Below are 27,821 nucleotides of genomic sequence, written 5' to 3'. Positions count from 1 at the left end.
ATTCTAGCAATTATGCTGAGTGATGCAATGAATAGTGGTGTTCATACGATTTTTTGAATGAATGCTTTTGTGTCCTGGAGGTAAATACTCCAAAGTGGAATTGTTGGGTAGAAAGGTACTTTGATCAAGAAATGCAGTGGTTTAAAATGGCGGGTGCCAAAATTACCTTTTACTCCAGCATCTAAGGATAGGAAGAAAAGGAAAGGAATAGAGTGAAGGGTAAGGAGATAAGATACAGATGAGAAGAAACAGGTAGGGGACAAGTGGATTAAGATACATTGATGGGGGCTGGAGTGATAGCATAGCAGGTAGGGCATTTGCCATGCACGCGGCTGACCCAGGTTCAATTCCCAGCATCCCATATGGTCCCCTGAGCACCGCCAGGAGAAATTCCTGAGTGCAGAGCCAGGAGTAACCCCTGTGCATCACCAGGTGTGACCCAAAAACCAAAAACAAGATACATTGATGATGTTAAGGAATGATAGTGTTAATATTAAAACCACAGAGTCACTGAAGTCGTGAGATCCAAACATTAATAACCAAATTTTCAGGGTATCTGCCAAGAGGACAGGCTGGGGCTGGGGTAGTGGGGAATTATGAGATGGAATATGACGACACTGATAGAGGGAAGTGGACACTAGTGGCAAAATTGTTGATGGAACATTATATATCAAAAACCCAACAATGAGTAACTGTGTAGTTCATAGTGGGTTTAATAAAATATGATTTTGTAAAAGAAAAAAATAAAAATAAAGAAAAAGAAAAAGAAAAAAATGATCATATAAAATTACACCTAGTAAAGTTTCAGGTGTCCAGTGACTGTCAGTTAGGTCTTGAGTCCTGGACAAATTCCAAGCACAGTTCAAGAGACTGGTGCAATTTGAATAAATCCAGCATCTTTTATTAAATTTATAGTCATCCCCAGCATTCCTTTGTGTGTGTCTACAATTATACCACCAATGTTTCTTCATTTAGAGTATTGAATATCACCTTGGATTGGCCAAAGTACTCCTACTGTTTGAGCAATTTAGGGTTTCTTCTATGAATTTTCTTGTAGGCAGGAACAGTAGCATGAGAACACTGGACAGCCACTTTCCTCTTTAACATCTTTAAATGATTTCAAACCACAGGATCCATCTTGCACTGCCCTCTCACTTATAAGAAAGTTGTCTAAGTTCCAGTCTGTTTCTCTATATCACTCATGAAATTTTTACGGATCATTCCAAAACGTACACTGAGGAACCAACCCAGAAACATACCATGAACAACTTTGGCGGCCCAACTGAGTGTACCATGTTCAGCTAAGTACTCCATAATCAAGAATTTGGAGATAATCTAAAGAACCTAACTGTCCTTCAAGTCTCACTCATGTGTTTAGCATTACTCACAATAGAGTAGTGAAATCACTTCTATCCACAGTGAACTAAAATATAATAAATTAAATTAGTAATAAAATAATTTTTAAATGTCAATATAGTAGCTGCCATTTTCCCTGATCATAATTGCCATATTAAATTTTTAATAATATATTGTATCTGACATTGTGCAATATAAGACCATTTATGAATCATGCTAAAAGTAGAAATTAGTATAAACTTCAAGCAGTTTGGGGAATACTTAACTACACATGTGTATTATGAATCAAATATAACACTAATATCCTATAGTAGGAAATCACCAACTTCTTGTGTTTCTCATTACTAAATTTCTTAAGAGTGAAGCAAAGAGAGACACAGCAGAGAGTCTTGGAGGACACCGCAGCGCTGGAAATCTCACCCGGCCAGTACCGAGCCAATTTCACTGGGGCATCCCAGGTGGAGCAGGTGCACTCTCCCAGTCCACTCCAGATGGAACCCCAGTTACCACGAGCTTCCACAAGCAAGATCCAAGTATGCAAGTTCCAGGACTAAGATTCCAAGCCACAGGGCAGAGGAGAGAGGAGTTGGGCTGTCCCTCCCTGGCTACCCACCTGCTTGGCATCCTGGCTTTAACACCCATAATCTGCCTTTGGGCACCATCTCAGCACACGAATGGCCCTGGTCCAGAGACTCCCAATTGAACCCCAAAATGGATTAGAACCCAACAGAGATGTCTCTGGACCCCAACCATTTACAATCTTAGAATTCCAGAAGTGTGTGGCTGCAAATGAGGATGTGCAACCTCTCATTATATTCAAAGTGAGCAATGGAAAATAAATTATCTAGTGTCTGCCCCCAGCAGGCAGGCTCTAATGGTGGCGGGAAAATTCAAGCAAAATATAATGCCCAAAAGTAGAGAGAGAATATTGGCAAAATTGTCTGCCATAGAGACAGAGTGAGGACTGGGATGGGAGTGGGGTATACTGGGGATGTTGGTGATGAAAACTATGCACTGGTGGAAGGATGGATGTTCGGTCATTATTTGGCTGAATCTCAAACATGAAAGCTTTGTAACTGTATCTCACAGTGATTCAATATTTTTTAAAAGTTTTTTTAAAAAACTTCAAAAGCATCACCATTAGCTGATCAAAACTCCCAATGTAAAAGCACAAAAATTCTAATAAACACTAGATGATACCAAAAAAGGGGTGAAGCTAAGATTGTTCTTAATCAAGAATCACCTATCAAAAAATAGATATATAATAGAAAGTGATTACATCTCTCTTCATAGCAAAGAAGAAGTTTAATTAAGAGCGTTGGAAGATACAGATAGAATGTTATCCACACAAAATAGAAGGCAAGATTGTTGTTATTTATAAAAGTTTCAGATTCTTTAAATAAAGAATTTTTCTCCTTTGCCACAGCACATTATGTATAAAAAGTACTATCTGGCATTTTGTGTGATCACTCTATGAGAATTAAAGCTTAAATGCAGATACATACACCTAAATGCTGATACTTTAACTTCTTTTAGTATAAATGTCAGGCTGCCCTCTAACACAGGACTATGTTTTTTGTTAAAATTATGGTAGGCTAACATGTTTACCTTGTAAATAAGATAAAATTTCATACTCTATTTTATAATTTTTTTATAATTTTTCTAGTGATGTGAATAATAATGCAACATTATTCATAAAAATATATTCATAGTGCTAATATATTGCTGAAAATTGAAAGCAATCTATATTTTAATTGTAATAAAGCTATCCATGAAGAAGAAACCACATAATAATCTGCTTTTTCTCTGATACTTTATCACAAACTTCTGTCCATTTCCTCACCATGAATTAAGATTGAACAATGCATACAACAATGTACTAATTATCAGAATATGAATCAGTCATATCTTCTTTTGTGGAACTGAAAATTAAACTTGTCACCACCGCCGAGATGTGATCCCGGGGGCCGCACGCGTGTGCGGCCTCTCCACAGCTAGCTGCACAAGCGTGAACCCAGACCCAGCAAAACCTCTTTCGGCATGGGCAACAACTCCTTGCAGAATGTCTCCAGCCTGAGAACTAAGCCTCGGCCCCGTGCCCGCCCAGGAGGGGAAAGGTATTTCTCTCTCTCGCCTCTTTCTCTCCAGGGATGAAGGGTGCGGTGTCTGCCATAGTAAGACGACCACAGATTGGGTTTTCAAGCCTACAATGATCCAATATCTGGAAGAAATCTCCCTGGACTTTGTGTTAAAGTACAGAAATTCAAAACCTCGCGGCCGCTACTGCGGCCACGCGACCTTATTTGTCTCCACAGTAGGTCTGAATCTAGTGGGGTACTCCTAACAACAATAGTGAGGTTGGTGTTGAAATATTGAATGTAACCAAAGTAAACAGAATGTAAAATGAAACTTATCAGTTACAAGGTGGGGGGGCGGGATGGGAGGTGTACTGTGTGGTTTTTTTTTTTTTTGGTGGTGGTATATGGGCACTGGTGAAGGGATGGTTGTTTCAGCATTGTATAACTGAGACCTAAGCCTGAAAGCATTGTAATCTTCCACATGGTGATTTAATAAAATAAAATTTTTATTTAAAAAAAAGAAAGAAAATTAAACTTGTCAATTACACATTAATATAACTACAGGATTTTCTCCTTCCCTATGCCCTTTCTAAATTTTAATCCCTTTAATATCCAAACCTAGCATCTTTAGTGTATCGAAGCCATGACATTTTCATTTTCTAATTATGCTACTATTCTCTACAATCGTTTTCTATGTCATAAAGGTAGATAGCATTGGGATGATTAGAGGTTGGCAATTTTGCGATAAAATGTCATGAGGACAGAGTAATAGTATAGTGAGGAGGATATTTGCCTTGCACACGACTGACCTGGGTTAGATCCCCAGAATCCATATGCACCCCCCAAACCTTTCAAGGACTAATCCCCGAACACAGAGCCAGGACTAATAACTGAATATCACAAGATGTGTCCCCAAAACCAAAAAGAAAATTCATAACTCATACAAAAAAAGAGATCGATCCAAAGTAATTTATAATGTTTTACATATTTGCACAGCTTGGATTATTACCACATTTATTACCTTTTTATATTCTAAAATTATATATTCTTCAACGTAGTTTAACTTCAGAAAACTTTCTGAATATGTATTTTTTTTGTGCTTACGTGTGTTGAAAAGGGATTGGAGATAAAGGGCTATTTGAAGGGTAGTGAGAATAGAGCTGGAGTAGAATAGAGCAAAAATAGATGAGAAATTGGACACTAACCAAAATTTTATACAGGAACCAGACAGATGGTACAGCAGGTAAACTATTTGCCTTGCCTACAGTCTACCCGAGTTGAGTTCAATCCCAGAAACCCCATATCTGCAATACATGCCAGGTGTGATGCCTGAGTGCCTATCCATAGTAATTTTTATAGTAATTCAGTATGCACAGTCGAAGTATACTGACTTTATTATTCTTTTATTGCTATTAATTTTATTATTATGGGAATAAAATTAAAAGTAAAATATAAATAACTCTTTTTAAAAATCTTATCATTACTATAAATTTAAGCAAAGAATGTTGCCATTTTCTCTTTCTGCAAATCTTTAAAAAATCCTTCTGTAAAGTAGAATTTAGCCTACGTTTTGGTTATATAATGAATAGATTAAATAGTTATTTGACCTCCAGAATTTTATAACTATGCATTTTTGGTTTTATGCTATGAAACAGAAGTTCATTTTACACAAACATGCTTTTTAAATTCAATAATATTTATCATTTTAGATCACATTCAATTTTGAAAAAAAGCACATGTTATTTTCATTATTTCTATAGTAACTATTCCACTCAAAGTATCTCTTCCACCCTGAAGTTGGTGCTGGACTTTTAGATGAATGTTACCAAGGGACTATTAAACAGGATTGTACCCAGTTGACCAAAGTTCATTCTATGAAGATTTTAGAGATTTTCTATCATTGAATATTCAACTACTTAATTTTACTTCCGGATAAAATAGATTTACCTTGAATGCATGGTTTAGTTTGCTTTTGCCAATAATGCAATATTAAATAATCAAATTCATTCTTAAAATAAGGTGAATCTGATAAAAAAAATTAACGTGTCATAAAAAGGAGGAAGTTAAATGAAAAATGAAGGAAACAATATGATCTCCTGGTTGACATCAAAAGAAACACACTAACCTCTTCATGCTGGTAAACATAATTATGTGCCAACTTATTCAATTTCCTCTACAGCGTTTACTGATCTCAATAATATATTATAAAATATTCATACAGGCTGACAATTCACAATTTAGAGGTCTTTCTGGCTTCTATAAAGCATTATTCACTTTTTGTCCACCTAGCTTTAACGATTTTTTGAAACCCACTGGTTATAGAGAGGCACTGGATGGACATATATTCTAATGTATAGTAATATTTCACAGAGAAATAAACTTTTGAAATTCAATTCAAACAATATGGCGTTAAAAACAAAAAAAAAAACTGCAAACTGCCTAGAAAAGCAGGTGCCCTGGATCAGCCCAGGCCCTGAAATTACTAAGGAGAGCCTAATTCCCATAAGTAAGAAAGAATGACCCTCTAGGAAAGAGGGAGAGAAGGGGAGTGAGGAATGGGAGAGAGAGGGAGAGAGAGAAAGAGAGAGAGAGAAGAAAGGTGATTGACATAGAGGCAAGTGGAGGGTGGAGTTAAAAGGAAACTGGGGACATTGGTGGTGGAAAATGTAAACTGGTGAAGGGTTGGGTATTGGAGCATTGTATGACTGAAACCCAAACATGAACAATTTTGTAACTATATCTCACTCTGACTCAATATTTTTTAAAAAAAAGAATGACCACATAACGCACAGGAAGGCAACCCAATGGAAATAAGTCACAGGGAAGGTTATATACCATAATAAGTTCTGGGTGAAAGACACTTCAGGTAACAACAGGTTCCATGGAAAGGCACTAAACAGACAATCCACAATGGTTTTCCTCACCATCCAAACACAAGAATGAGTCAGATCAAAAACACTTTTCACAGAAACTCAGGAGTAGTGAGAATCTAGTCCTAACCTCAGAAAATAGACAACCAGGAGCAATAAAAATGTGTTAGCATTCAGGAATGTCAACAGAGTAACAAAAATTGGAAGATTCCCCAAGCACAGTAGACATATTTTTATTTGGCTGTAAATGATATCTGAAAAATGGCCTATCAATTCTAAATCATCTAAACACTTTCAAAAAGAAAATTTGAGAGATCCTAAAAGATAAATTGAAAAGAAAACTCATTCAAATAAAATTGAAGGAGGTAAAGAAAATAGTAGACCTGACACCATGCACAAAACTCAGATCAAAATGGATTAAAGACCTCAACATCAGACCACAAACCATAAGGTACACTGAAGACAAGGTAGGCAAAACCCTCCACGATATTGAAGATAAAGGTATCTTCAAAGATGACACGGAACTAAGCAATCTAGTAAAAACAGAGCTCAACAAATGGGACTACATTAAACTAAAAAGCTTCTGCACCGCAAAAGATACAGCGACCAGAATACAAAGACTATCTACAGAATGGGAAAGGATATTTACACAATACCCATCAGATAAGGGGTTGATATCAATGGTATATTGTGGAAGTTGATGTGGAGGTCTCGTTCTGTTCAGCAGGGAGAACCCTTCGTAGGGCGCAGACGAAAGAACAGACTCAGAGCCCGGAGGAGGGAGAAAAGGCATTTATTCTATGGCAGTTACAGTATTTATACCTTCCTGTTGGGAGGAGGTGGTGCCAGGACCCCCAACAGAAATGCAGGGTATGGCATGGGATTTAGCTAATAATAAACAAATGCTTATAGGATAAGATCAGTAAGATTAGGAGTGGCAACCTTTGCTAGGTGTGGCATGGGGTTAGCTAGTGATTAAACAAATAGTGACAGGATAAGATCAGTAAGGTAAAATGGCTCCCTACAGTATATAAAGCACTGGTTGAACTGTACAAGAAGAAAACATCCAACCCCATCCAAAAATGGGGCGAAGAAATGAACAGAAACTTTACCAAGGAAGAGATACGAATGGCCAAAAGGAACATGAAAAAGTGCTCTACATCACTAATCATCAGAGAGATGCAGATCAAAACGACCATGAGATACCACCTCACACCACAAAGGCTAGCACACATCCAAAAGAACAAAAGCAACCACTGTTGGAGAGGATGTGGGGAGAAAGGGACCCTTCTACACTGCTGGTGGGAATGTCGGCTAGTTCAGCCCTTTTGGAAAACAATATGGGCGATTCTCAAAAAACTAGAGGTTGAGCTCCCATTTGACCCAGCAATACCACTGCTGGGAATATATCCCAGAAAAGCCAAAAAGTATAGTCGAAATGACATCTGCACTTATATGTTCATCGCAGCACTGTTTACAATAGCCAGAATCTGGAAAAAACCCGAGTGCCCTAGAACAGATGACTAGTTGAAGAAACTCTGGTACATCTATACAATGGAATACTATGCAGCTGTTAGAAAGAATGAGGTCATGACGTTTGCATATAAGTGGATCAGCATGGAAAGTATTATGCTAAGTGAAATGAGTCAGAAAGAGAGAGACAGACATAGAAAGATTGCACTCATCTGTGGACTATAGAATAATAGACTATAAGACTAACACCCAAGAATAGTAGAAATAAGTACCAGGAGGTTGTCTCCATGGCTTGGAGGCTGGTCTCTAATTCTGGGCAACTCAGAGAAGGAAACACCAAGTAAAATGTGGTTGGAGGTCATGTGGGGGAAAGATAATGCGGGCCGAATATAGACTAGAGACTGAACACAATGGCCACTCAACACCTTTATTGCAAACCACAACACCTAATCAGAGAGAGAGAACAAAGGGGAATACCCTGCCATAGTGGCAGTGTGGGGTGGGGGGAGACGGGACTGGGGAGGCGGGGAGGGATGTTGGGCTTGCTGGTGGTGGAGAATGGGCACTGGTAAAGGGATGGGTTATCAAACTTTGTAAGGGAGAAACACGAGCACAAAAATGTATAAATCTGTAACTGTAAAAAAATAAAAAATTTAAAAAAAGAAAGAAAATACTAAGAAAATAAGTAGACTAAGCACAACGCTTCATAAAGAAGCAATAAAACAACATGCATGGATTACTAATATGTGATATATATACACAATGGAATACTATGCAGCTGCAAAGATTGAGGAAATTATGCAATTTGCTGAAAACTCTTGGAACTTGAAGATGTCATTTTGATTGCAGTAAACTGAAAAAGAAAGACAAATACTGGATGATCTCACGTATTGGTGGTATATAGAATTCTGATGAGGAAATATCATAAAAAGCAGATGCTTATATCACCCTTGATCTCAGTATTTAGGAAGAAGAAGGATAGAGAAAGAAATAAATCAAGGGGGAAGAAAAGGGCCAAAAATAATGGGTGAATAGGCTTTCAGTTATACTGGTAATGTGAGTGAGAAGTATGGCCATATATCCAGAAAACATACTCAATAAGACTGAAAACATGAAATGTAAGCTGTAATTACTGAATTTTTGTAATATCTCTGTCAAGTTGTTATATGGGTATGGGCTGAGGTTTGGGGTGGGGAGGACATATGGGCAGTTGATACAGGTGGTAAGTTTAGTTTTTCAATACTATGTGCCTAAAGTATAACTAATAATAACTTTTTAAATCACAGTTCTCTAATAAAAATATATAGAGGCCATAAAAAGAGACAATGACAAACAGAAATGAAATATTCTTGACAATACTATCAGAAAAATCCTAAGATTCAGAATGTCTAAGAGCAAGAAAGAATTAATCGTGTATAATGGTGACGTGAACAACTAGAAGGTGAGGAAATTCCTAATATGAAGAGGAAGATTGGAACACTGATCTATGAGGCACAAAGAGTGTTGATCAAGTGTAATTGAAACACCTCAATAGAGAGACACACTGTGATCAAAATAGCAAGAAGAGACCGAGACAAACTTCTTAAAACAGCAGGAGAGAAGCAAAATGTGATATACAAAAAATATTTGATTCACTGTTGATATCTCAAAGGAAAGTCTTCAATCAAGAAGAGAATAAAATGGTATTGAATTAAACAACTTCCTATACCAACAATGTTATCACTCAGAGTTGACAAAAGTATATTTAGTAACCTCATAAAAAAGCAAAGATCAAATTACACAGCACCACATTTTCTCAAAGATACAGGACAACATTTGCTTTCATATCAATAATTCTTTAAATGCAATGGATTGAACTCTCCCATAAATGTCACAGACTGCCTGTAATCCTCAACTCTGGGAATTTCTTATAAATGATTTCTTTGACTAATATTTCTTCATAAAATTTTCCTTTCTGCTCTTCAGGGACTCTGATGATATTTATGCTCTTCCTCTTTAACTCATCCTATAGTTCTCTGGTATTCTGTTCATTTTTAGGCTATTTTCCACCTTCTGCTATTTCCTGGTGGTTTCTTCGTTCTCATTTTGGAGGTGCTTGGTCTTTTACTCAGACTATGTAATTCTTCTTTTCAGAGTTTCTATTGAACTTTTAATATCACCTGCCATATTCTTCATTTTTGTCATTTTTACTGTAGTATTTAGTTTTCTTCTCTGCCCAGATTTCCCATTTACCTGTAACTAGGCAGTCACACCCAGGGACTGCCCCCAGCACCGTATAATCCCATCCACTGCCAGCATCCAGAGACTTAAAAGCAAGCTTTCAGAAGAGAGCAGAGAGCGATGCAGAGAGTCTCTTGCCCGTATGTCTGGCTTTCTTCCCTGGGGCCCCTCGGAGGGGATGAGCTCCAGCTTCCCTCCCCACCCAGAGCAGCGCTCCCGGAGGCTGAAGACCTCTAGAACCTAGCTATAGCCATGCTCAAGGCCCCTCTCCACACATTCAGACGAGCCTCACGTATGAAGGTACTGGCAGAGGAACCCAGGTGTGTGGGACTGGGGTTGAGACCTCCAAGCCTGCTAGAATCGGGACTGGGCCTCCTCAGCCCAGATTTCCCATTTCCCTGTAGCTAGGTGGTCACACCCAGGGACTGCCCCCAGTGGATTACCCATCCACGGCCAGCATCCAGAGACTTAAAAGCAAGCTCCCGGACATCTTATAGCCTACTTCTCCCTCTGGGAGAACCTGGCAAACTACCGAGAGTTTCCTGCCCACACGGGAGAGCCTCGCAAGGTCCCCATGGTGTATTAATATGCCAAAATTAGTAACAAGCTGGGTCTCATTCTCCTGACCTTGAAAGAGCCTCCAATGCATTATCGTTGGGAAGGATGAGTAAAGAGAGGCTTCTAAAATCTCAGGGCTAGGACGAATGGAGACATTACTGAGACTGCTCGAGAAATTTGATGATCAATGGGATGATGATGATGATGATGATGATGATGATGATGATGATGATGATGATGATGATAATGATGATTTAGTTTTCATTTTGACTTTCATACTTTGATGTGCTTTGTTACCTGTGCTACCATTTCTTTGAACTCACTGAATACACTCATCATCCTCATCATGGTGTCACTATAGGCAGTCTGAGGATTTGCTGTGTTATTTTTGTCTTCAGTGAAAGTGTTTTCACTCATCAAACTTGGTGAGCTTCTACATGTTTTTCTCATTATTTTTCTTGTGTTCTTGTTGTGCCCCGTGGATAATACTGAGGGATTAAGCTGGAGATTGCTGTTTCTGCTCAGTCTGTCCTGTAATGGTGAAGCAGCAATCAGAGTATCAGGAAGGATCTGTAGTGTGGGACCTTAATATGGTGCAGATAAGGTTTGGAGACTGTTGTGACCCACCCTGTAGGTGGCAGTTTTGCTTCCTATTCCACGATAGGCCCACTAATATCAGTTGGAAGCAAGTCTCACCTAGGATGTTGGAGCAGCAAGTAAAACATTCTTAATGATATAATTTAAATTATAAGAAATGTAGAAGAAAATATAGGTCATACTTTGCAGAACTTCAGTAAAAGATGTACTAGAAATTCAATTCCTTTGGTAAAGGAAACAAAAGCAAGAATAAGCAAATGGAATGCATCAAATTAAAAAGCTTTTACACAGCAAAAGAAGCTACCATAAAAAACAAAAGGCAATCTAGCAACTGGAAGAAGATATTTGCATATCATATATCTGACAAGATTTTACCAAAAAAAAAAGCCCATACAACTTAGCAACAAAAGAAATAAGTAACCCAATTTTATAAGATGTGTAGAAGACCTGAATAAACCCTTTTCAAAAAATGCATACAGCTGCCTAACAGACAGATGAAATAATGCTTAAAATCAAATTTTATTTGGGAGATGCAAATCAAAATCATGAGATATCATCTCATGGGTGAAAGTACGGCCTATATAAAAATGATTGAAGCAACAAATTTTGGTGAAGAAGTGAGTAAAATGGAACCTGGTGAGGATGTAAATTGGTATTGTCTCCATGAAAAAAATGTGAAAAATGGAAATCCCTTAGGATCTATCATTATAAAACCTGGTCATATATCCAAATAATATGAAATAAGTGACTCAAAATTATATATGTATATATATATACATACCTGTTTTCAAAGCAGAATTATTTGTAGTAACTAATATGTGGACTCAACATAAATGCCCAAAGACATTGTTTGAATAAAATATATGGATTATTATAGTCAGCAAAATACTACTCTTGTTATTCACTGTATCAGTGTCATCCCATTATTCTTATTAAAGAACTTATTAAAAAACTTATTAAATAAGATCATATTAAATAACTCTTCTTATTAAAAAGTTAAAATGCTGCCTTTTTCTACAAAATGCATGAAACCAGAGAGAGTTATGTTAAACGAAAGAAGGAGAAACAAAAATATAGGAAAATCCCACTGAGTCTTCCTACTTTCAAATACAAGGCATGATGTTTCATGTAGGAAAAAATGGGTCTTAAGAGATAGCACAGCATTTAAAGTTCTTGCCTTGAATTTAGTTATGTCCTCAAACCACATATACTTATCAAAGCACAGCCACAGCTAACCTCTGAGTAACAGAGCCACAAATAGCACCAACCACTCCTGGGTGGGGCCAAAAAATCTAAATCACTGTATCACTGTCATCCCATTGTTCATCGATTTACTCGAGCGAGCACCAGTAATGTCTCCATTCATCCCAGCACTGAGATTTTAGCAGCCTCTCCTTACTCATCTTTCCCAATGCTGCCGTTTTGGAGGCTCTTTCAGAGTCAGGGGAATTAGACCTGTTGTTTCTGTTTTTGGCATATCAAATATGCCATAGGTATCATGCCAGGCTCTGCCATGTGGGTGGGATACTCTCGGTACCTTTCTGGGCTCTCCAAGAAGAATATATATATATGTATATATATATAGTGAATATATAAAGAAGAATATATATGTATATTTAACATATATGTCTATATATTATTCAACCCGGAAACAGAGATCCTCTGCCCGCTTTCCCCAATCTCTGGCACTACAGGGATCAAACCCAGATGACCCATCCTACCAGAACCAGATAAATATCCCATCAGCGGTCCTCCACTATCTCCACTACCCAGCCACCGCCACGTTCCAGGCCGCTTTCCAGACACTCAGGCTGAGCCTCACGCATGAGTGAAGCCCCACAATACCAGGTAAAGCAGAACTTTGTGACCTTGGACTCCAGGATTAACAGGAGCCAGAAACAGAGATCCTCTGCCTGCTTCCCCCAATCTCCGGGGACACAGGGATTAAATCCAGATGACCACCCTGCCGGTGCCAGATAAATACCTCATCGGCCGATCTCCACTACCCCCATTACCCAGCCACCACCACGCTCCAGGCTGCTTTCCGGACCGTGTGGTTGCTTTGCGGCTGCAAGTCACATCATAAGACAGTAAATACCCATTTTCCATCATTACCGCAACGTATTTGATGGGGTTCAAATATGGTGTGAACCATGGGAACACCTGTAAGGGCAATTGATTAGAGGCCACCCTAAAAGTCTCTATCCCTCTTGGAGAGCCCGGCAAGATACCAAGAGTATCCCCTCTGCATGGCAGAGACTAGCAAGCTACCTGTGATGTATTTGATATGACAAAATCAAATGTAATGGGCCTCATTCCCCTGACACTGAAAGAGCGCCCAATAAGGCACTGTTAAGAAGGATGAACAAGAAGAGGCTTATAAAATATCAGGGACTAACTAGACTGCCAAAATGAAGAAGGACTAAAATGATTGTCTGTGCCAGCATGTACGCTGGCATCGGAAGCATCCATTGAGGACCTGATGGTATAAGCACAGAAGACCAAGTAAGACATCATTGGTCTGACCGTACAAGAAGGCATCGATCACATTACACCATTTTTGACAATGGAGAAGAATTGTTCCTCAGAACATGAGAAAATAGAGACATTGGTGGTGTCGTTGTCCTTATCAACACGAACTTGGCCATGAGCATTGATTCATTCGAATGCCTAACAACTCTAATCGATCGATTATGCTTGAATAGATGTGGCTCGCTGCCGGCAGTTTCTATCCTTGTCGACTACACACCAACATCTAACTACAATGAAGAAGAAATTGAGAGATTCTACATTGAACTAGAGAAGTTCTAAAAGAAGACCACACCTTCTACAAAATCATTGTCAGTAATTTTAACGCAAAGATAGGCCCAAGAAGGTCACCGGAAGAACTCCACATTGGGACCCATGGCCTTGATGGAATGAAGAGGGTAAGAGACTCTCTGAGTTCATCATGTCGACTAATATCATCCATGGTAACTCACAGTTAAGAAGGCTGAATCTAAACGTTGGACTTGGGAGTCTCCCAGTGGACAGTTTCACAACAAAACTGACCACATCATATTCAATCAATGGTTTTGCCTGACCGGTGTCACTGTTGTCCCAAAATTCCAAACAAGATCAGACCACCATCACCTTTGTGCAATATTCTACTTCACAGAATGGGGAGAAAGGATTGCAAAGTTTAAGTTAAAAAAGAAAATTCCCAGAATAACCACCAACTGGAGTTCTTTGGCAATATTGCAGAAACATGGGTAGATGCCATCATTGACAACATTGACGAGGAATATGATGGACGGGGTCAACACCTCCATGACTGCGTGAGGAATGCCAAGAGTGGGAAAGCCACAAACAAATGCCTGTCTTCGGAAACTCTTGAGCTCATTTGCCAAACTGTTTGGCACAAGACTCAGGAAATCACAAGCTAACGTCCAAGCTCCCAAAGCTATGCAGAGAAGCAATAAAGGAAGACCTCAAAGAGAGAAGAGCAGCAGTGTTGACCGATGTGGCAGAAGCCGGGAAAAGTGTTTGGAACGTTTGCCTGTCCTTCGCTAACTATAAGAACATGACGACTGCCCTCTGACGCCCTGATGATTCTATCACATATTCCAGAAGGGCAATGGAGAGGATTATTCATGATTTCTACTCGGATCTCTTCGACAGCCACGTCCACCTGCCCACATACCAAATTCCGCAGGATGGATATGTCTTTCCCAATATTCTCCCTTCCGAAATTTGACATGCCATTCATTGGTAAAGACGCATATAGCACCTGGTCCAGACAAGGTCAAATGCGAACACCTGAAGAATCTGCAGTCAGTACTCATCAATACACTGGCTCAGCCATTCACATGCTACCTGTCCATTCCAATGGAAAACAAACAGGACTGATCTGTTGCACAAAAATGGAGTCATCCACCACATAATCAATTATCACCCAATCGGCCTGGTATCCATCACGTACATGATGTTCACTCAAGTCATCCTGAATAGAATAGGTAGAACATTAGATGAAGGACAACCATGCTCGCAAGCTGGGTTCTGAAAAGAATTCAGCATGATCGACCATACCCACACAGTGACCAAACTCACCGAAGTTTCACAAGAGTTCAAGATGCTGCTCTGTCTAACATTTATTGATTTAAAGAAGACCTTTGATTCTGTTGAAACTGAACAGTCATCAAAGCCCTAGACAAACAGGGTGTTCAAACTCAGTATATCTAGATCCTCTACAAGCTGTATCACGGAGTCACCACCAGGATCTCACCATTGTACAAGGAAGTCATCATTGACATAAAGAGAGGGGTTCGGCAGGGTGATACCATTTCACCGAATCTCTTCAGTGCCACCCTGAAGACCATCATGTGATGATTGGAATGGGAAGGAATGGGAGTGAAGATAGACAGTCGGCAACTACACCATCTCTGCTTCGCTAATTACATCATTCTCATAACACTAAGCATTAGCCAAGAGGCATAAATGCTGGCTGATTACTTTGACTACGATAGTGGAAAGGTGGGACTGCAGCTGAATCTCAGCAAAACAATGTTCATGAAAAATGAACTAGTCCCTGATGGTCGACTTACTCTCAATGGAACGCACATCTCCGAATGCAGCAGTTGTGTGTACCTGGGTCGAGAACCCAACATGGGGAAAGACTTGTCGCCAGAACTGTGCAGGAGAAAAAGAGCAGAGTGAAACGCCTTCAAGAGCATCAGAGAAGTTGTTAAGAGGATGAAGAACCTCCAGCTCCAGGCACATCTTTTTGACTCCACCATTGTTCCTACACTAACATATGCCTGAATGATTTGGGCCCTAGGAAACCAGGGTAAGAACACTATGCGTGTCTCCCAAAGAGGAATCAAAAGAGCTATGCTTGAAATATGACATGTCACTCAAGTGAGAGAAAGAATCAAGTGACAGACATCTGTCACTGATCAAAAATCAGGGATACTCTCTCATTTGCCAAGGCGTCAAAAACCAGATGGGCCAGACACATAATGCGATATAGAGATGACCACTGGACTAGAGCTGTTACCGACTGGATTACATAGAATGTCAAATGGGCGCATGGCCACCCACCTACGAGATGGTCAGGCATCTTTGTCAAAACCTGAATGTATGGTTTGAGGCTTTTCGTGTTCTGGAGCTAGCAGATACCATTGGGCTACACTAGCACGTGAGAAGGACAAATGGAGATGTTATTGGTGCCTGCTTGAGGAAATCGAAGATCAATGGGGTGACACGTGATACAAGTGAGATTTCCCTCTATGATTATTTGCCTACTGTCTGAACCCTATCAAATGTGGTGTGGTAATTAAGGAAAATGGGTAGCTTGTGTCTTAGGATGTGTCACGCTGCCACTTTTGGGGCTGCGTGGTCCAGAAATATGTTTACTCAAATGTGTTGCATGGCCGAGTGTCTGGAAAGTGGCCTGGAGCATGGCAATGGTTGGGTAGTGGAGGTCGGATTCCAGGGCTGAGTCCTTGGGGTGGGGAGGGCTTTCACCCGAACCTCTCCGGGGTGCCCTGAGTGAAAACAGCCTGCTACGGTGTTCCACTTTCAAGTTACCAAGAGAAAATGAAAACGTTAGTGGAAGGTTTTGGAATCCCAGTGAAAGCTGCTGAAGATCAAATCAGTAGGCTCCATGATAATTGATGAAAACTCTTTAAGTTTTTTTTCTTTCATTTATATTATTATTATTTGAAGCTTAGAAATAATGAAAATAAAAGAAAAAAATGAAAAATGAAAGAAAACACCTCTGGGGGCTGGAGCGATAGGACAGAGGATAGGGCATTTACCTTGCATTAGGCTGACTTGGCTTTGTTTCCCAGCATCCCATATGGTCCCCCAAACACCACCAGTATTAACTCCTGAGTTCAGAGCCAGGAGTAACTCCTGTACATTGTCAGATGTGACTCAAAAAGCTAAAAAAAGAAAAAAAAGAAAAAGAAAACACCGCTGGGTGCCTGAAAGATAATGCAGTGTGCACTGCACTGGCTTTGAATGTATTTGATGTCACATCAATCGCGGTGACACCATGTGATTCTCTGAGACCAGCCAGGTGTGATCCCTGAGCTCAGAGCCAGGAGTAAGCTCTAAGGAGAGCCTGATGTGGGCCCCAAATCAACCCTCCTCCCTCCACAAGAAGAAAGTCTCTGACAACAAAATCGATAATTCCAAGGGCAGTAGGTGATAAAAATTATGATGAAAATTTTGGTGAATATCATTGGTATGTTGGTGATATGTGTAGGGCATACTCCTAAATATACATAAAATTTATGTTATAATAAGTTACTATTGTCTCAATAAAAATTCAATTCAATGATATAGAAAAAGAAATATGGGTTTCCTCTTCCCTAAATATTTCCCTAAATGTGTATCTTGATTGCTTGCCTCTATGTTTCATTGTTTGCCTGTTTCCACTATAGCATATATGATTTTTCTTGAACATGTATTTCTCTCTCCTCCCATATTCCTAAATAAGTTTCTATTAAAAATACCTTGCTTTGGGAACGCCGACTGGTTTAGCCCTTTTGGAAAACAATATGGACGCTTCTCAAAAAATTAGAAATGGAGCTCCCATTTGACCCAGCAATACCACTGCTGGGAATATATCCCAGAGAAGCAAAAAAGTATACTCAAAATGACATCTGCACTTATATGTTCATTGCAGCACTGTTTACAATACCCAGAATCTGGAAAAAAAAAACGAGTGCCCTAGAACAGATGACTGGTTAAAGAAACTTTGGTACATCCATACAATGGAATACTATGCAGCTGTTAGAAAAAATGAAGTCATGAACTTTGCATAAAAGTGGATCAACATGGAAAGTATCATGCTAAGTGAAATGAGTCAGAAAGAGAAACAGACATTGAAAGATTGCATTCATCTGTGGAATATAAAATAACAGAGTAGGATACTAACACCCAAGAATTGTAGAAATAAGTACCAGGAGATTTACTCCATGGCTTGGAAGCTGGCCTCACATTCTGGGGAAAAGGTAGCTCAGATAGAGAAGGGAACACCAAGTAAAATGTGGTTGGAGGCCACACGGGGGAAAAGTGATGCTTTTTTTGAAAGTAGACTAGAGACTGAACACAATGGCACTCAATACCCTTATTGCAAACCACAACACACAATTGTAGAGAGAGAACAAAAGGCAATACCCTGTCCCAGAGGCAGAGTGGGGTGGGAGGAATGCTGGGATTTTTGGTGGTGGATAATGGGCACTGGTGAATGATGGGTTCTCGAACATTGTATGAGGGAAACACGAGCACGAAAATGTATAAATCTATAACTGTACCCTCACGGTGATTCACTAATTAAAAAATACATTGATTAAAAAAAATTTAAAAATCACTTGTGAAAACAATACCTTGCTTCGCAGCAATTTGAACATGTATTTCTCACTCCTCCCAAATTCCTAAATAAGTTTCACTTAAAAATAACTTGCTTCGCACCAGTTACAAATGAAGGCCACCAAGTAGTTTGTACTACTTACAAATGCAGGCTTCTAAGCTTTCAAAGGAAAAAAAAGTAATTGTGTACTTTGGAACAACATGAGTGGTTCTTCAGAAAATTATTATAAATTAAATAACTATGGAAAAGACAATTTCCAAGTGGTATGATTAATGTGAACACAATTTTAAAAATGGTTTTAAAATTATAACTCCTAAACTCAATAAAATCTATGGTGGTCTCCAGAAAGACATGAAAATAGTGTGGGAAGATTGAGTAAGAGTTTTGTTTTTATGGTGGAATGGCAGTAGAACTGCAGTGAGGGTATAGTACATATAATAAACACATAGATGTGGTAAATTAAGCCATTGAAATTACATAACATTGTAAATGAACAATAAATTTTAACACGTAACTACTAAAAGATTAAAACAGTATTTTAGGTAGAATAGTTTCAGCACAACTTACAGAAAGTTTTATTTGAAAGATACTTCATAACCCCAATGGGTTATGAAGATTATATATGCAAATGTTACTTTGTACCTGTATTCAACAATACAGGTACAAAGTATTCAATAATACAGGTACAAAGTAACATTCACATATCTAATCTATTAAGCCAAACAAAACATATATTTTTCATTTTACTGTTACATAACGTGGTAGGAAATACCTTCACAGTGGAGATAAGCAATACTTCAGTACTAAAGTTTACTTATCTTCTCGTGTAAAAATAGCAAATGAGAAATAGTTATATTTAAATAGAAATGTTATGTAAGTACATTATAAGATATTTTGAAATTCATATATGTGTGCTGCTTTTCAAAGCTTCAAAGCCCCAATGAGCTTGAAAACATATTTATTGTTAGAACAATGCATTCCAAATGTGTAATATTGTTTAAACTTGACCAAAAATTACTTCTTGATTTGTTAATTTCAGAAAAATTCTAATACACTGCATTAAGGAAATTCTAATAAGGACAGCAAATTAATTCTCAATAGAGATTCTTTTTGGTGAAATGTGATTAATTAAATGACTACATACAACAAAACTGCTATATTCGGTTATTTTAGTGATTTAAAACATTACTAATAATTTTGTTTCACTATTTATACTAAATCCAAGGAAATAAAGTTAAAGTTTGGTGTAAATTGGTTTGGGCCACCAAGATATTGGATAAACTCTTTGGTTTTTCTTTTTTGCTTTTTGGGTCACACCCAGTGATGCTCAGGGGTTACTCCTGGATCTTGCGCTCAGAAATTACCCCTGGCAGTGCTTGGGGGAACATATGGGATGCCAGGGATTGAATCTGGTTTGGCCACGTGCAAGGCAAATGCCCTCCCCTCTGTACTATCACTCTGGCCCCTGGAGAAACTGTTTTTAATTGAATCACAGTGATAAACACATTTACAAATTTGTTCATGATTAGATTTAAGTCATATAATGTTCCAATAACCATCCCTTCATTAGTGTACTTTTCCCACCAGCAATGGCTCCCATTTCCCTCCCACAGTCTATCCCTCAGTCTACCACTATGGCAGGCACTTTTCTTCTCTCACCTCTCTGTCTCCTCTCTTTAACCTGCTCCTCCTCTCTCTTGCTTTCTTTCTCATTCTCTCTCTTTCCTTTTGGACCTTATGGTTTACAATATAGGTAATGAATGTATATAAGGTACACCCATTTGCTTACTTTCAATACTCAGCTCCTGTTCAAAATAATCATTTCCAACTACTTTTGTCATGCTTATCCATTCTCTATCCTAACTGCACTTCGACCCCCACAAAACTCTCAAGGCAAGCTTCCAACCATTGACAATTCCTCCTTGCTTGTCCTTAGCCTCACCTTAGACATTAGTCTCATTATAGATAGATAAATATAGATATATATCTGTATATATATATCCCACAAATTAATGTAGTCACTCTATCCTGTTCCTCTCCCTTCTGACTAATTTAACTCAGCATGATACTCTCCATTTCCATCAATTCATAACCAAATTTCATTCTTCCTAATGGCTGCATAGTATTCTGTTGTGTAAATATACCATGGTTTCTTTATTCAGTTTTGTGTTCTTGGGCAGCCAGGTTGTTTTCAGATTCTGGCTATTCTGACTAGAGCTGCAATAAACATAGAGGTGCAGATGGTTTTTCTGCTGTGTGTTTTTTGGGCACCCAGGTTATATTCCCAAAAGTGGTATTGCTGGGTCAAATGGGAGCTTAATTGCTAGTTTCTTGAGGAATGCCCATATGTTTTCAAAAAGTCTGGACCAGTCGGCATTCCCACCAACAATCAAGGAGGATTCTTTTCTACTCACATTCATGGGAGCACTTTGTTCTTATTATTTTCAATATGCTCAAGTCTCTGTGGTGTTATCTCACTGTTGTTTTGATTCGCATCTGCCTGATGATTCATGATGTAGAGTAATTTTTTATGTGCTTTTGTCCATTTGAATTTCTTTCTTGAGGAAGTTTCTGTTCATTTCCTCTCCCCATTTTTAATAGAGTTGGGTGTTTTTCTTCTTGTAAAGTTTTACCAATGTCCAATATAAGTTGGCTATTAACCCATTATTAGATGGGTATTGGGTAAATAGTTTGTCCCATTCCGTAAGATATCTATGAATCTTGGTCACTGTTTCTACTGAGATGCAGAAGCTTCTTAGTTTCATGTCATCCCATTTGTATAACCTTAGGTCCGCTTGCTTGGAAGGTGGACTTTCATATTTGAAAATACCTTTTGCATAAATTCTGTAAAAGTTTTTGCCTAGTTTACTTTCATGTATGTACCTTATGAGCTCAGGTCTGATGTTGAGATCTTTAATGCATTTTGATCTGACTTTTAACATGGCATTAGAAAGAAGTTCAAATTCATTTTTCACATGGAGCTTCCTAGTTTTCCAAGCAAAACTTGCTTAACAGGCTCTTCTTGCTCCATTTCTTACTTCTTGCTCCCTTAACAAAGTTTAAATGATCATATATTTGAAAGTCTGTGCCATGATATTCAATTTTATTTCATTGATTTGCTGGTCTGGATTTTGTTCCAATACCAGTCCCCTGACCCTCAAAGAGCCTCCAATACAGCAGCATTGGGTAGGATGATTAAGGAGAGAACGATAAAATCTTAGGGCAAAGTAGGCTGCCAAAACGAAGAAGGACTAATATGACTGTATATATTTTCAACACATGGACGCTGGCATTGGAAACATCCATCGAGGACCTGATGGTGCAAGTGCAGAAGATCAATTGTGACACCATTGGACTGACCAAGACAAGAAGGCATCAATCACATCACGCTGTTTTAGACACTGGGGAAGAACTGTTCCTCAGAACATGGGACATTATAGGCATCAATTGTGTCAGTGTACTTGTCAACACAAACTTGGCCATGAGCATTGATTTGTTCGAATGCCTAACAACCCGAATCGAACACTTACATTTGAATAGATGTAGCTCATTGCCAGAAGTTTCTATCTTTGTCACCTACACACCAATACCTAATTACAAAGAAGAAAAAATTGAGAAGTTCTACATGGAGCTGGAGAAGTTCTACAGAGAAGACTGAACCTTCTACAAGGTCATTATTCGTGATTTTAATGCCAGTATAGGACCGAGAAGGTATGTTGAAGAACTCCACATGGGAACGCATGGCATAGAATGGAATGATCAGGGTGAGAGATTGAGTTCATCATGTTGACCAAGACCATGCATGGTAACTCGTAGTTACAGAAGGCTGAACCTAAACGTTAAACATTGGTGTCTCCTGGTGGACAGTTATACAAGAAAAATGACCACATCATATTCAATCAATGATTTTGCCTGATATATGTCGCTATTGTCTCAAAATTCCAAATGGGAACAGACCACCGTGTCCTTCCTGCAAAATTCTACTTCATGGAGCGGGGACAAAGGGCTGAAAATTTTAGGAAGAGAACTCCCAGAACGTCTAACACTGGAAGCTCTTAGGCACTACTGTGGAAATATGGAAAGACGCCATCGTTGACAGCATTGATGAGGAATATGATCGACTGCTTCAACACCTCCGTGATTGTGCGAGGAATGCTGAGAGTAAGAAAGACACAAAAAGATGCCACTCTTCAGAAACTCCTGATCTCATTCACCAAAGTGGTTTGGCATGAGCCTCAGGCAATCACAAGCTCACATCTGAGCTCACAATGTTCTGCAGAGAAGCAGTAAAGTAAGACCTCAAAGAGAGAAGAATAGCAGTGTTGGCTGATGTGGCAGAAACCAGGAAAACTATTCGCAACCCCCACCTGTCCTTCACCAACTACAAGACCAGGATGATTGTCCTCCGAAGTCCTGATGGACCTAACACATCTTCAGAAGGGCAATGAAAAGGTTATCCATGACTTCTATTCGTATCCCTTACATAGCCATGTCCACCTGCCCACATACACAATTCTGCAGGATGGATATGTCATTCCCAGTGTTCTCCCTTCCGAAAACCGACATGCCATTTCATTGGTAAAGAAGCATACAGCACCCAGTCCAGACAAGGTCAGACCAGAACACCTGAAGAATCTTTTTTTTAAAATTAGTGAATCACCGTGAGGGTACAGTTACAGATTTACACATTTTTGTGCTTGTGTTTACCTCATAGAATATTTGAGAACCCATCCCTACACGAGTGTCCATTTTCCACCACCAATGAACCCAGTATCCCTCCCACCCCCCAATCCCATCACCCCTCACCCCACCCCACCTCTGTGGCAGGGTATTCACTTTTATTCTCTCTCATCTTTGGGGTGTTGTGGTTTGCAATATGGTGTATTGAGTGGCTATCGTGTTTTGTCTCTAGTCTACTTTCAGCACGAATCTCTGCTCCCGAGCGGGATCTCCAATCACATTTTACTTGGTGTTCTCTTCACTATCTGAGTTGCTTTTTCCCCCAGCATGTGAGGCCAGCTTTAAAGCCATGGAGCCAACCTCCTGGTACTTATTTCTACTATTCTTGGGTGTTAGTCTCCTACGCTGTTATTTTATATTCCACAGATGAGTGCAATCTTTCTATGTCTGGGAATGCTGACTGTTTCAGCCCTTTTGGAAAACAATATGGACGCTTCTCAAAAAATTAGAAATGAAGCTCCCATTTGACCCAGCAATGCCACTTCTGGGAATATATCCCGGAGAAGCAAAAAAAGTATAGACGGAATGACATCTGCATTTATATGTTCATCGCAGCACTGTTTACAATAGTCAGACTCTGGAAAAAAACCGAGTGCCAGAGAACAGATGACTGGTAAAGTAACTTTGGTACATCTATACAATGGAATACTATGCAGCTGTTAGAAAAAATGAAGTCATGAACTTTGCATATAAGTGGATCAACATAGAAAGTATCATGCTAAGTGAAATGAGTCAGAAAGAGAGAGACACCTGAATAATCTTACACCAGTACTCATCAATACACTGGATCGGCTCTTCACGCACTGCCTATCTGAATGCAAGTTTCTGTCCCCGTGGAAAACCAGAAGAACCATCCTGTCATATGAAGGTAGACATTCGTGTCATTGGCAACTATCTCCTGATCTGCCTGTTGTCTGTCGTCTATAAGTTGTTCACTCGAGTCATCCTGAATTGGACTGTAGAACACTAGATGAAGGACAACCGTACAAGCAAGCCAGGTTCCAAAAAGCATTCAGCACGATCAACCATATGCACATGTTGACCAAGCTCATTGAGGTTTCATGAGTGTTCAAGATTCTGCTCTGTCTAACATTCATCGATTTAAAGAAGGCTTTTGATTCTGTTGAAACTGAAGTGGTCATCAAAGCCCTAGCTAAACAGTGAGTTCAAACTCAGTACATCAGGATCCTCCATGAGCTATATTATGGATTCACCACCAGGATCTCGCCACTCTAAAGGAATTGATCATATATGTAAAGAGTTCGGCAGGGTGATACCATTTCACTGAAACTCATGAAAACAATGTTCATGAGAAATGGACTAGTTCCTGACATTCCATTTGCTCTCAACAGAATGAACATCTCCGAACGCAGCAGTTATGTGTACCTGGGTCGAGAACTCAACATGACAAACAACTTGGTGCCAGAACTACGCAGGAGGAAGATAGTGGCATGAAATACCCTCAAGAGCCTCAAAGAAATTGCCAAGAGTATGAGGAACCTCTGGCTCCAAGCACATCATTTCGACTCCACCATTCTTCCTGCATGAACATACACCTCAAAGACCTGGGCCCTACGAAAACAGGATGAGAATGCTGTTCGGGTCTCCCAAAGAGTAATCAAAAGAGCTTTTCTTGGAATATCATTTTTCACTCAAATGAGAAAAGGAATCCAGAGTTCCGACCTCCATTGTCAATTGAGGATCAGAGACACTGCCTCATTCGCCAAGGCGTCAAAAATCTGATGGGCTGGACATGTAAAGTTATTTGGAGTGACCCCGGACTAGAGTTGTTACTGACTGGATTCCACAGGACGTCAGAAGAATGCCTGGCCACCCGCCTATGAGATGGTCAGACTTTTTTGTCAAGACCCTGAATGACTGGTTTGATGCTCCTCATGTTCCTGGAGCAAGCAGACCCCATTGGGCTACACTAGCACACGACAGGGATGAATGGAGAAGTTACTGGCCCCTGCTCAAGCAAATCAATAAGCAATGGGACGACAGGTGATACCAACCATTTTTTGAAACTTTTATTAGTGATAGCACAGAGGGTAGGGCATTTGTCTTGCATGCAGCCGACTCGGGTTCTATTCCTCTGCCCCGTTCAGAGAGTCCAGGAAGCTACCATGAGTATCTCGCCCACATTGCAGAGCCTGGCAAGCTACCTGTGGTGTATTCGATATGCCAAAAACAGTAACAACAAGTCTCACAATGGAGGTGTTACTGGTGCCTGCTCGAGCAAATCTTTGAGCAATGGGGTGACAGTGACAGTTACTAGTGAATCACCTTGAAATACAATTACAGATTTACATATTTCTGCGTTTGTTTTTCAGTCATACAATTCTTGCGTACCCATTAATCCACCAGTGCCATTCTCCACCACCAGTGATCTCAGTATCCCTCTCACCCACCCACCCCACCTATGTGGCAGGGCATTCCCTTTTGTTCTCTCTCTCATTTTGGTGTTGTGTTTTGCAATAGAGGTACTGAGTGGCCTCATGTTTGATCTATAGCCTACATTTGGCACACATCTCCCATCCCAAGCGGGCCTTCCTACCACAATTTACTTGGTGGTCCCTTCTTTTTCTGAGCTGCCCTTTCCCGCAGCATGTGAAGCTGGCTTCTAAGCCGTGGAGCAAACCTCGTGGTACTTATCTCCACTATTCTTGGGCATTAGTTTCCCATTATTTTAGTTTATATTCCACAGATGAGTGCAATCTTTCTATGTACATCCTTCTCTTTCTTACTCATTTCACTTAACATGATAATTTCCATGTTGATCCATTTGCATGGAAATTTCATGATTTCATCTTTTCTAACAGCTGCATAGTGTTCCATTGTGTAGATGTGCCAGAGTTTCTTTAACCAGTCGTCTGTTCTCGGGCACTCAGGTTTTTTCCAGATTCTGGATATTGTAAACTGTGCTGCAATAAACATACAAGTTCAGATGTAATTTCAACTATACTTTTTTTAAAAAAAAATATTTATTAGTGATTCACAGTGAGGGTACAGTTACAGATTTATACATTTTCTTTTTTTTTGAATGGACATTTATTTATCTATTTTTTGTTTGTGTTTTGCTTTTTGGGTCACACCTGGCGATGCACAGGGGTTACTCCTGGCTCTGCACTCAGGAATTACTCCTGGCGGTGCTCAGGGGACCATATGGGATGCTGGGATTTGAACCCGGGTCGGCTGCGTGCAAGGCAAACGCCCTACCCGCTGTGCTATCGCTCCAGCCCCAGATTTATACATTTTCGTACTCATGTTTCCCTCATACAAAGTTCGAGCATTCAAAAAATATGGAGCGCTTCACGAATTTGCGTGTCATCCTTGCGCAGGGGCCATGCTAATCTTCTCTGTATCGTTCCAATTTTAGTATATGTGCTGCCGAAGCGAGCACTCCACTATACTTTTTTGCCTCTCTGGGATAATTCCCAGAAGTGGTATTGCTGGGTCAAATGGGAGTTCAATTTCAAATTTTTATGAAGCGTCCATATTGTTTTCCAAAAGGGCAAGTTGACATTCCCACCAGCAGTGTAGGAGGATCCCTTTCTCCGCACATTCATGCCAATGCCAGTTGCTTTTGTTCTTTTTGGATAGGCCAGTCTCTGTGGTGTGAAGTGATACCATGTTTTTTAAATTGTTATTGCTTTGTTGTATAGTTTGCAGTGTGGAAGGTAATGCCTCCCATATCGTTTTTTCCAAGAATTGCTTTTGCTACTCTGTGTCCCTTAATTGGTATATGTAATCCATTGATATAAAGAGAGATTATTTTTATGGGGTCATATCCATCTTTCTACAGAATTTTGTGTGTTTGCTTGTGGGATTGTCCTGCCTTAAAGTAGCCCCTTCAGTCCTTTTTATAAGGTTGGTTTTGATTCTTTGAAGTTGCTGAGCTGTTGTTTATCCATGAAGTTGTGTATGATTCTTTCAACTCCGAATGAGAGTATAGTCGAGTAAAGTCTTCTTGGTGAGGCATTCATTTCATAACGTTTTTTTTTTTTTAACTATACCCCGCCACTGACCTTGGGTCTTCAGAGTTTCATAATATAAGTCTGCTGTAAATTTAAGGGATGATACTTTGTATGCAGTTGTCTTCTTTGATCTTGCTGCTTTCAGTATTGAATCTCTATTTATTATATTTGGTGATCTTATTAGAATATGTCTTGAGGTCTTATTATTGATGTCTCTTTTATCTGGATTTCTTCTGGTTTTTTTGGATCTGGATGCCTATGTTCTTCAGCTGTGGTTACTTTCCAGAGATGATTTCTTTAGCTGTTACTCCCTCATTGGAGTTGCCTTCCTGTCCCTCAGAGACTCCGATTATTCTTATGTTGCTCCTCTTGAATTCATCCCATACATCGCTTACCCAACCTATTGCTATTTTGAGGTGTTTTTACATCTTCTGTTGTTGCCTGTATGCTTTCTTCAGTACATCTTTAAGCTCACTGATTCTGTATTTGGCTGTTATCTTCTACTGTTGGGACAACCACTGATTTTTTTCATTTTTTTTCATTTATTTTATTTTTATGGGTTTTTTTGGTCACACCCAATGATGCACAAAAG

The 27,821-nt window shown here is 39.5% G+C and overlaps 1 non-coding gene and 1 pseudogene across 1 annotated transcript; both read right to left on the bottom strand.

Annotated features, from left to right (window-relative positions):
• Positions 1-793: 793 nt before the first annotated feature.
• Positions 794-14,463, bottom strand: LOC105943119 (peptidyl-tRNA hydrolase 2, mitochondrial-like; annotated as a pseudogene).
• Positions 14,464-26,548: 12,085 nt separating this feature from the next.
• On the bottom strand, positions 26,549-26,655 carry LOC129400384 (U6 spliceosomal RNA). The gene has a single exon (XR_008627627.1). It is a non-coding gene; the product is annotated as a U6 spliceosomal RNA (small nuclear RNA).
• Positions 26,656-27,821: the final 1,166 nt, after the last annotated feature.

This window comes from Sorex araneus, chromosome X (assembly GCF_027595985.1).
Source record: "Sorex araneus isolate mSorAra2 chromosome X, mSorAra2.pri, whole genome shotgun sequence".
Classification (NCBI taxonomy): Eukaryota; Metazoa; Chordata; class Mammalia; order Eulipotyphla; family Soricidae; genus Sorex; species Sorex araneus.
The sequence above is the reverse complement of the archived record's forward strand: the minus strand, read 5'-3'. Positions and strand labels throughout refer to the sequence as shown.